A 10901-nucleotide genomic window follows, 5' to 3' on the forward strand; every position below is an offset into this window, starting at 1 on the left:
CGCAAGTCTTTGAAGAGGATGAAAAGTATTTTCCTTCTGAACTTTGCTCCGACTTTTCTCTTTGTTCATCATTTTTTTTTCTTTAAATTACTGTTGGAGTTTTTGCATTTTTCATGCTTCTTTTTGTTTGTTTGTTGCATTGCTAAGCAACCACATTAGATAAAAACTAAAGTATGGCCCGGAATGCATGAATCCATCATCTTCTTTCTTTATTGGTATCAATTTACATTGCTTTACAAAAAACTACTCTTATATGTTTGTATATTACAATAAATATAACATATGTTTTCATGTTTATCAATATTTTGCTTTATAAAAGTGATAGTCAATATATGAATATTGTACTTAAAGGGATTCTAAAAGGGGTCATAATGAAAAAGTAATTACCGCTCCCCCTCCAGTAGGCACTCTGTTAGTGTCGCTCTTGTTGTACACCACAGAAAACACTAGAGGAGGTCACCCAGGCTTTCATTGGCTGTAGACGCGGGGGTCACCAGAGCACACCAAGCACCACAAGCAGAACTGATACCACCTGGTACCTACCTTTGAGGCAGTACATTGCACCACTAAGTGGCCCATACAGAGGGTGTCTGATTAGTCTTATCTACTTTCGTACCCAGTGGTGAGAACTTCTAGACTACACAAAAGTAAACCCTCTATCTTCTGTGGAAAACCTTAGTATTTTCCCAGGTCTCTTTTTTTTTCTATTGGAGGAGTTGTAACAATAAGAAAATTTTCACGCCAGCATGGCTCCTCGCCTGTTGTTATACTGAGGTCCAGCAGTGGATATCACATTGGCACTCCATACCCCCTATCCCCAAATAAAGAAATTTTCACTCCAGCATGGCTCCTCCCCGTTGTTATACTGAGGTCCAGCAGTGATATCACGTTGGCACGTCATATCCCCAAATAAAGACCACAACCACAGGCTGCAGCAGGAGCAAACTGTCAACACAGAATAAGGCCAAGCCTCTGTGTAGCATGAGGGCCGGCAGTGACAAAAGGTGACATGCTGGACCAGAGGGAAAGACCAAGGTAAGTTAAGTTTGGCAAAGGGTCCTCACAGCTTGGTTTCTGCAGCTTCAGGCTGAAAAAGTCATGGGCTGCTTGAGCAGTACTCCAAGGCAGGCTCTGGCTCTCCACTTAGTCTGGAACTTTCTAGCCACAGAGAATTTGCTGGGGGCAGAGAGTTCAGACCATCCAACCAGGGACCTTGTTACAGATGGAATTAACATGAGTAAACATGAAGGGTTAACCGAATTTTTCCGTTTTGCGCCAATTTTTCCTGTATTGCCCCGGGATTTCGGCGCATGCGATCGGATTGTGGTGCATCGGCCGTAAAAAAAAAACCTGACGTATTCGGAAAAACCGCAGCATTTTTTAAAAAAAAGTGTCACTCGACCGCGCTTACCTTCACCCACGATGGCTCGGTAAACTTCAGTGCATTCCGATGCTCTTCATCGCAGCAGCGACACCTGGTGGACGTCGGAGGAACTGCCTTAGTGAATCCCGGCAGGACCCGAATCCACCGCAGAGAACGCACCGCTGGATCGCGAATAGACGGGGTAAGTAAATCTGCCCCATATTATCTAGTAGGAGTGTAATATTTTGTGATGGCTGCATTGGCAGGACCATTACAGTAGCTCATTGCCAAAAAGTTAAAGCCTCCACATATCTCCTTCCTTACTTTCCTCTTAGGCACACATTCCAATGTTTAGTAAGATACTTTTGATAAATCTATTCCATCATTTCCAGATAGGCTACAACCAGTAGTCGTGATGCAGGTTGCAGCCCATCAAAGACTTTGTCATCCTTTCTGGACTGTATTGAATATGTACGATGAGCTATTGGAGTCCTCCTTAAAATAAAGCCAAGGTAAAGGTGGACACATGTGGAGAACTAAATCCTTATACACATAGCCAAAGACCACTGAGACATCTGTCTTTAGACCCCTCAATGCCTCACACAGATAAATCACCCCTAGACCACCCAAGAACACGCACTGATTCCACTTGTCAAGTTGTCAAGTTCCTCGACCACATTTCAACGAGAAAAAAAATTGTACAACTTTTCCTTTTCTTCTTTTTGTGCCGAACCGTAGACTTTTTGAGCGGTAATAATAAGAGATGACTGAACTCGGAAACTTACTTATAGAATCTATTCTTTTTTCCTTCTCGGTCTCAGAAAACACGTCTTGTCAAAACAAGTCTCGGGGCGACGCGTAACAGTTGTAAAATGCGTTGGCAGAGCAGGATGATTTCATTTTTTTGCTGCACAGAAGTTGTGTTTGACTGGTGTCACAGTAACATGTATTCAACACTTTCTTCACAGAGAATAAATGTGTAACTCTGGTAATAGGAAAGTTCTGATATGTCATGGGGACCTGTCAAATATCTCCATTAGTGAGGGGGGAGGGAGCACCAAGACGATGTGTCGGGAACACTAGCTGCTTCTAATACAATTACTCTGGAAATCTCAGTAAGCTTGCATTATAACTTTATATTAAAGCTATACGTTACCAAGAAAATTGTATTTGTGATAGAACTGGTGCATTTAAATACTTTTTATCTTTTATTCTTAAAGGGAACCTGTCACATCAAACATCTATTAAAAACCTCACCCAATACCTTACATACAAGTATAGAGGTTCCAATGTTTGTAATCCGGTTTCTATATGTTTCTGATGTTCACTAAAAGCAACTTTTATTCCTCTAGATTTCATTAATACATCCAGTCACGGAGGAGGGAGAGCTCCCAGATCCAGTCAAGCTCCTCCCACCTCAAAGTTTATCTCCTTAAAACACGACACCACCCCTTCTCCCTTCCCTTCTCACCACATCACTGCCCGCCCATTTGTAATACTGTAAATTTAGAGCATGCCCCTGTAATGAGTGTGTACAATGATGAGCCATTGAGACCACATTACGCATTAACACCCGTAATTGGGCTGACAGTCACACCCCCAGTAACACCCGTGATCAGAATTCAACTGGTTAAATGACACCGGTAAAGTTACCAGTAGCATTTCAATTGCGAGACAGCACTTATATGCCCGCGACGCTGCACATCGGCAATTTGGGGGGGTTGTCATGGGTAGAATCAACCATACCCAAAATGGCGCACACGTCATGGATCAATTTAAATGCCACCCATGGCTTTGCTGGGGCTTTTAAACAGTTAAAGTTATTACTCTGTAATAACTTTATGTAAAGGGGTGAGCCCTCGTCATACAGACATGGGGTCTGCTGCATATTGCAGCAAACACCCACTGCTAACACCCGCGATCGGTGCTAGTGTTAACCCTTAGCTGCTGCCAATAAAAAAAAAATAAAGTTAATAACTTTTTTTCAAGTCACTCCCCTTTCCCTATAAACTCATCTAAAAATAAACAAATTAAATAACAAACATGTACGGTATCACCAAGTCCCAAAATGTCTGGTCTATCAAAATAAAATAACAGTTATTGCCGTCATTGAGACCTGTAACAGAACATAGGTCTGAAACGCCACTTTTTCCCCATTTTGCAAAATACAAAAAATTTTACAAAAGTGATCAAAAATGGTAGCAATGAAAATCTCAGCTCATCTCACAAAATAGACACCTAACACCTTACACAGCTTTGTACACCGAAGTATGAAAAAGATATTAACGACACAAGATGGCGAAACAACAAGGTTTTAATTTTTTTAAATGTACAGGCAGTCCGGGGGTTACGTAGAAAGCAGGTTCCATAGTTTTGTTCTTAAGTTGAATTCTTATGCAAGTCGAGACCGTATATTTTATCATTGTAGATCCAGACATCTTTTTTTTTTTTTGCCCCGGTGACAATTGGAGTTTCAAATTTTTTTGCTGTAATTGGACCAAGGATTATCAATAAAGCTTCATTAAAGACACCTTAGACCGTCTGTAAGTCCGGTGTCCTTAAGTAGGGGACCACCTGTATTAAAACACAATAAAACTTGTATAGAGTGCCATGATTGTACTGAACCAAAAAATAAAGTGGAGATGTTATTTGAAGTACACAGTAAAAGTTGTAAAAAAGTGGGACAATAAGAAAAAGGTACAAATGCATTTTTACCCCGATTTTACCACATTTGGAATTTTTTGCTTTCCAGTACATGACATGGAATAATACATTCCATCACTGCAAAGTTGTCACACAGGAACAAGCCCTCATACAGCTCTGTACATGGAAAAATGAAAAAGTTAGGGATCTTTGAAGTAGGGAGGGAAAAATGAACAATAAAAAGTCTGCGTCCTTGTGGGTTTCAAGTACAAAGAATTCCTAGGACTCCTCCTGGTCTTATCTTTATCCAACAATGAATTACAATAATAACCTTTGGCCTCAGTCACATAATAGAAAATTGTGTGTAAAATTTTGTTATAATATGTCAATCTATTTGATTGATTTAAACTTGAAAAATAAGGTTATTGTGATCCCTAAATCCAAATTTCAATAAATGACATAAATAAATCTCATTCCAATATTATTAATATCCTTTCCGGAACAGAAATGATCATTTTAACCTAAGGGTTGGTTTATAATAACTACATATTTTGCAGGTCTAGACTCCAGATACATTATATATGCAAGACTGTTAAGGGTAATGTCACACTGTGGCAATGAACAGAGGACTCCTTGTTACTACTGTGCTAAGTGACCTTTAAGAATTCCCTGTTGTGTTTCTATGGTAACAATTCAACTTTCACATAACATCAAATTCTTTAAATTGACAGGTCATTCAGCTTCAGATGTTCCGTTAGGGTCTATGTAAACTATTGGGTTACATGCGATTGTGCGATTGAAGAAGACATGTACTGGAACTAGGAAGACCCTTAAAATCTTGGTGAGAACATTGGGGCTCATTAACTTAGGGTCGCGGATCGCACTTTCGTCGGACTGTTCCTGTGCCTTTTTTGGGATTTGCGCAGCTTTGACAGGTATTAAACAGGTGCCTGCGCTGGGATTGTGTCGCACCCGATCGGTTTTAGGCACAGCTGGGATGGTTTCCATGTGACACAAATCGGGGGGCGTGCCGTCGGATGATCCATCTGATTCGGATTGAGCACGGGATTTAACTTTTAAATTGTGCCAAAAGCCCATGCACTTACATGCACCAGGAAGAAGAAGGTGAACTCCGGTGGACCTGAGCGGGGAAGTGACACATGCAGGATATCGGGTGCACAATCGCGGCACAGTGCATTATTGTCAGACAATGCACTTTCGTGAACTCCTCCGGACGGAGCCCCATTATCTGGGTCTAGACTTTTTAGTCACTTTCTATATGATTATGTTTCTCGTCAGGTCACAATAAGGGTGGAAAACCCCCCAAAAAGGGGTGAACAATGTGTTCTTGCGGACAATGGATGAGGGCACTGGCGGAACATCAGATTCCGAATACATGACAAGTCCATTGCATTTTGGAAATTCAGAATATTATTGAGGAAAATTCTGAATCTGGAATCATTTGCTATGAATGTTGTTGGCCTTTCTACTGATATATATGAAGCTACACAAATAACCTGGTGCAGATAGTAGAAGCTTATTCTCACCTACAACAACCCCGATCCTGGATGTGTAACTGATTATTATTCCTTCTCAACTGGAGAAACTGAATTCATCATCAGACTAATAGAATGGGTGCTGAGTTAGCACTATTCAGGTCAGAGATTACATGAGCACTAGACATATCAAAGGAGAGATTGATTTTGTATACATATCCTTAAAGGGGTAAAACATGTCTGCTTCCTTCCAAAAACAGCGCAACACCTGACCATGGTTTGTGCCAGAATTGTAAATCAGCTCCATTCATCTCTATGCAGAAATCACAATCCATGGTCAGGTGTGGCGCTGTTTTTGGAAGGAAGCAGACATGTTTTTCAACCTTCAGAAAACCCCTTTAAATAATGGAAGGCTAAGGAGGATAGAATTACAAAAATATTAGACAATGGGGCAGATTTACTTACCTGGTCCATTCGCGATCCAGCGGCGCATTCTGTGCTGTGGATTCGGGTCCGGACGGGATTTATTAAGGCAGTTCCTCCGCCGTCCACCAGGTGACGCTGCTACGCTGGAGTCCGCTGGAATGCCCTGAAATTCACCGGCCTATTCCTAGTGAAGGTAAGTGCAATTTTCGCAACACATTTATTTTTTTAAATGCGGCGGGTTCTCCGAATCCATCGGGTTTCCGTCGCATGCATGCCGGCGCCAATGCGCAAATCGGAAATATTCGGGTAACACGTCGGGAAAACGCGAATCGGGCCCTTAGTAAATGACCCGAGCGCAGTGTCTTCTGAAAAGTTAGCAGATGTTCAGAACATCTGCAATGTGTTCTTCACTGTTCCTTCTGTGCTCGGGCTGGGCTGTGATGTGATCAGGGTCGGACTGTTGGTCCTGCTCCAGCCCGCTCCGCTCCAGCCTCCACTTCAGCCGCCGCTCCTCTCCTCCATGCCCGCTCCGTTTCGCTCCAGCCCCTGCTCCGCTCCCCCATGCCCGCTCCAGCCCCCGCTCTACTCCTCCATGCCCGCTCCAGCCCCCGCTCCGCTCCTCCATGCCCACTCCGTGATGCCCGCTCCACTCCTCCATGCCCGCTCCGCTCCTCCATGCCCGCTCCGTGATGCCCGCTCTGCTCTTCCATGCCCGCTCCAGCTGCGCTCCTCCATGCCCACTCCGCTCCTCCATGCCCGCTCCAGCCCGGCTCCGCTTCTCCATGCCCGCTCCAGCCTGACTTCAGCCTCCGCTCCTGCATGCCGCATCCAGCGTTGGTGCTTGTGTCTTCGGCTAAGTTAGCAGATGTTTGGAACATCTGCAATGTGTTCTTCACTGTGTTCTTTCACTGATTTCTTCACTTAAATGATCCTGTGTTCACTGTTTTAATTGTATTCTTCACTGTTCTTCACTGTCTTTTCTTAATTAAACGCTCGATCTCAAGCAGGGGTATACTCGCTCATCTCTAGTCACAGCCTCTCCCAATAATGAAATGCCCAGCAACCTCCACAGTAATGCAATGGCCAGCAGCCTCCCCCAATAATGAAATGCCCAGCAGCCTCCCCGAGTATTGAAGTGTCCAGCAACCTCCTCCAGTAATGAAATGACCAGCAATCTCCCCTGTAATGAAGTGCCCAGCAGCCTCCCTTCACTAATAAAATTCCCAGCAGCCTCTCCCAGTAAGGAAATGTCCAGAAACCTCCCCAGTAGCAAAATTCCCCATGCAGCCCTCCCAGGAATGAAATGCCCTATGCAGCCTTCTGCAAAATTGAAATGTCCAGAAGCCTCCCCCCAGTAATACAATGCCCCATTCAGGCAACTCCAGAATAGAAATTCCCCATGTAGTGCCCCCCCCTCCCCCAGTAATTGAATGCCCCACACAGCCTCTCCAACAATGAAATGCTCTACAGCCGCCTTTCCCAGTAAAGAAATTTTTCTTGCTAATAAGTGTGTCTCTTCTCACTTGTTTTTTATGATGAAAAGCTCGACTTATACACAAGCATATACAATATGTACTTTTGTACTTTTGCTACATAATTAGGTGAACTACTTTAAGAAGTAAGCCCTGCCTGCCCTGGTAGCATACATCTAGCACTGGGAGTGGCAGGAAAGAGGTTATAAACAGGGACCACCCCTGAGCCATGTGATCAGTCAGTGCTTGGTCATAGCTAACATGTTACATAATAATAATAATAATTCTTTATTTATAATAATAATATTAATTCTCTAATTCTTTATTTATATAGCGCACACAGATTCCATAGCGCTGCACAAAGCATGTCCAAATTATCCTTATGTTCGATGGGTCAGTAAGGTTACAGCGATATCCCATTTATATAGCTTTTTTATGTTTGAATTGTTCTACAGAATGAAAACTCAGTTGCAGAGAAAAATCCCTTGATTTTGCATTGCGGTCTACTAAGCAGCGTAATGTTTTATTATTTGTTGTATTAGCTGTTTTAGGGGGTTTTTTTTTTGCAGGACACAATGGGGCACATTTACTAAGGGTCTGAATCACGTTTTTCCGCCGGGTTTTCCGAATTTTTCTGATTTGCGCCGAATTGCCCCAGGATTTTGGTGCACACGATCAGATTGTGGCGCATCGGCGCCGGCTTTCACGCGACAGAATTCAGGAGGCGTGGCCATCGGAGAACCCAACGGATTCGGAAAAAAACAGCCAGTCCCCTGTATATAGCCAGAAAGTCTCCTGTATATAGCCAGCCAGTCCCCTGTATATAGCCAGAAAGTCTCCTGTATATAGTCAGCCAGTCCCCTGTATATAGCCAGCCAGTCTCCTTTATATAGCCAGCCAGTTCCCTGTATATAGTCAGCCGAGTATAGAGTTTATTTTTTATATACCCGAGTATAAGCTGTTCGGTGATTTTTCAGCAAATAAATTGTGCTGAAAAACTCAGCTTATACTCGATTATATACCGTATCACAACTTTTGTATAAAATGTGTACTTTTAATTTTAATGCATATTATCCAAATAATCGAAAGATTTCTGAACATTCCATTGTATGAGTTGTAAATTAGATGTAGGAGAATAAACTCGTACCGGGACTTTCCCCATATTGAAAAGTTTAGGAAATGTTTCATTTTAAATTAGTAGAGTATATGATTCTATTCAGATCCACTTGTACGGAGCTCTTGATCTTCAGTGTAAGCACATTGGATGGATTCCTCCGGGGCATTACCAATCAATTTAATAATTTTGAGTGATTATAATGAAATTCACGGTAGACGACTTTTCCCATGACCTTTGTAAGAGCAGCAGACTTCTCTTCTTCTGTCCTGATTAAGTTTCTTATATTTCACGGTGCTTTTCTTTGCATTGACCTTAGAAGTTCACAATCAGATCAGAGTTTATGCTACTGCTTCCAATCTTCTCTCGGAAAGTCATCAGTGACCTTATTCAGCACCAGAAACCTGATCGATAATGCTTGTAATCATAGGTTGTCTAAGGTTGTCCACCTAAATGGTATCTGAATTGGACATGTCATTAAAGGTTCATGGTTGTAGTAGACCTGGCAATCGGTGCTGGTCCAATTGTAATAAACAAATAAATTTTTGGAGGGTCTTAATAAAGAGATTATCTGGTACAATGGTATCATAGTAGATTGAATAAAGGTAAGTGAAGGTAAATAATAGTTGGAAAAGGCCACAGGTCCATCAAATCCAACCTATAATCCTAGACTGTAGGGACCTGTAGACCAGCACCCTCAAAACCGATGCTCTTGACCCGGGGATTTGCCAACCTCCAAAACAAATCTTTATTGAACGACAGGGACCATTAAATTGTTGTGGGTATGTGGGTAGGCCACAGCATTTATTTTTGGAAAAAAACCTTAGTTAATAAGTAACAAAACATTTAAAGTGCAAAACAGTTGAAAAACAAGAAAAAACAATTCTTCGTAGAAAAAACCTTCGCCCGAAATGTCGGCTGCTGGACGGCAGACATCATGTGGGGGCCTTCCTTTTGCCTACGGGCATGTGAAACTCCGCCAATGCTGTGACATCTGAAAAGACAGAGAAAACAGCCAGAAACCGGAATGCCGAGGAAACCTGAAAAGAAATATATCCTGAGGGCAGGGTGGGTGGGTGACTTCTCGCCGCTTGGTCCAGGCAGAAGGAAAGAGGACCCCCCCATGTGCCCCCAATGTTTTTAAAACCACGGGGCGGGCTCTGCAAGCCGGCCCCCCACCTCCTTTAGTTACTGCCCAAAAAAGAGGGGCCAATCGCCTCCTTCTGCATCCATTAAAATTAAATAAAATCCCCCTACAGTCCCCCGCCCCTTCTCTATTTGATTTGGGGCTAGTGATTACATACAGTGTTGATGTATAAGAAGGCAAAAACCCAATAAAGCAGATCTAGGGAAAAAAAAACAAAAAAATCTTCCTAACATGGCAGAGTAAATTGCTGGATCAAGGACCCCTTAAAAAAAAGGAAGTTCCCATACAATGTGATGATTTTTGATCCAACCCAGTCCCTCAAATTAAAATGTTGATAAATAATGTCTGACTACAGCAAACGAGACAAGACCGGAAGGGACCGGCAATGGAAAAAAATGGATTAGAGAGATGAGCCACATCATCAATACTTTTCATGTAGTGAATGGGGCAATTTTGGTCCCGTTTTGCTGAAGATTCCACTAAGCTGGATTGGCAGCGCTCTAGGCTTGGTTCAGAAGAGCCTCATGTCTTCATCCGTGATATCCAGTACATGGAAAGCTAAAGAAGGGTCTTATATGCCCACCCACTTCATCCCCTAAATGCATTACGACGTACATACTCGCACCGATAGCGTGTGTTAACCATTTATCACCAGCATTTACAGGCATGGGTGCCACTATCTTCGCTTGGATCATCATGAGGGAGCGACGAATCATTCCTATGGCAGCCTGGGAAATGTGACTCCAGGAATTGTCATAGACAAAGATCTATAACTGTGTGCAGAAAGCACAAGGTTACAGATCCCTAGCAAGTCTCCCATATAGTGCAGTACAGTGGTATTCCAGTAAATGGTAGGAATGATCAGACTCCCAAGGAATAAAGTAGTACCCTTGGGGGGTCTAAAAAGTAGTAAAAAAAAGTAAAAAAAAAAAAAATAATACATTTAAAAAAAATAAAAATTCAAATCACCCGTTTCCCTAGAACTGATATAAAAATAAAAGAAAATAAAATAATAAACATCTTAAGTATCAATGTGTTCCAAAATGTCCGATCTATAAACACATAAAAACAATTATTCCTGTCACCCTGTAACGGAAAATAGCACCCAAATGTCCGAAATGCATCTCCATTTTGCAAAACATAAAAAACTTAATAAAAAGTGATCAAAATGTAGTACAGTCCCCAAAATGGTAGCAATGGAAAAATCATCATGTCCCGCAAAACAATTTATGGGGTTGTG

Source organism: Engystomops pustulosus, chromosome 2 (genome assembly GCF_040894005.1).
Source record: "Engystomops pustulosus chromosome 2, aEngPut4.maternal, whole genome shotgun sequence".
Taxonomy (NCBI): domain Eukaryota; kingdom Metazoa; phylum Chordata; class Amphibia; order Anura; family Leptodactylidae; genus Engystomops; species Engystomops pustulosus.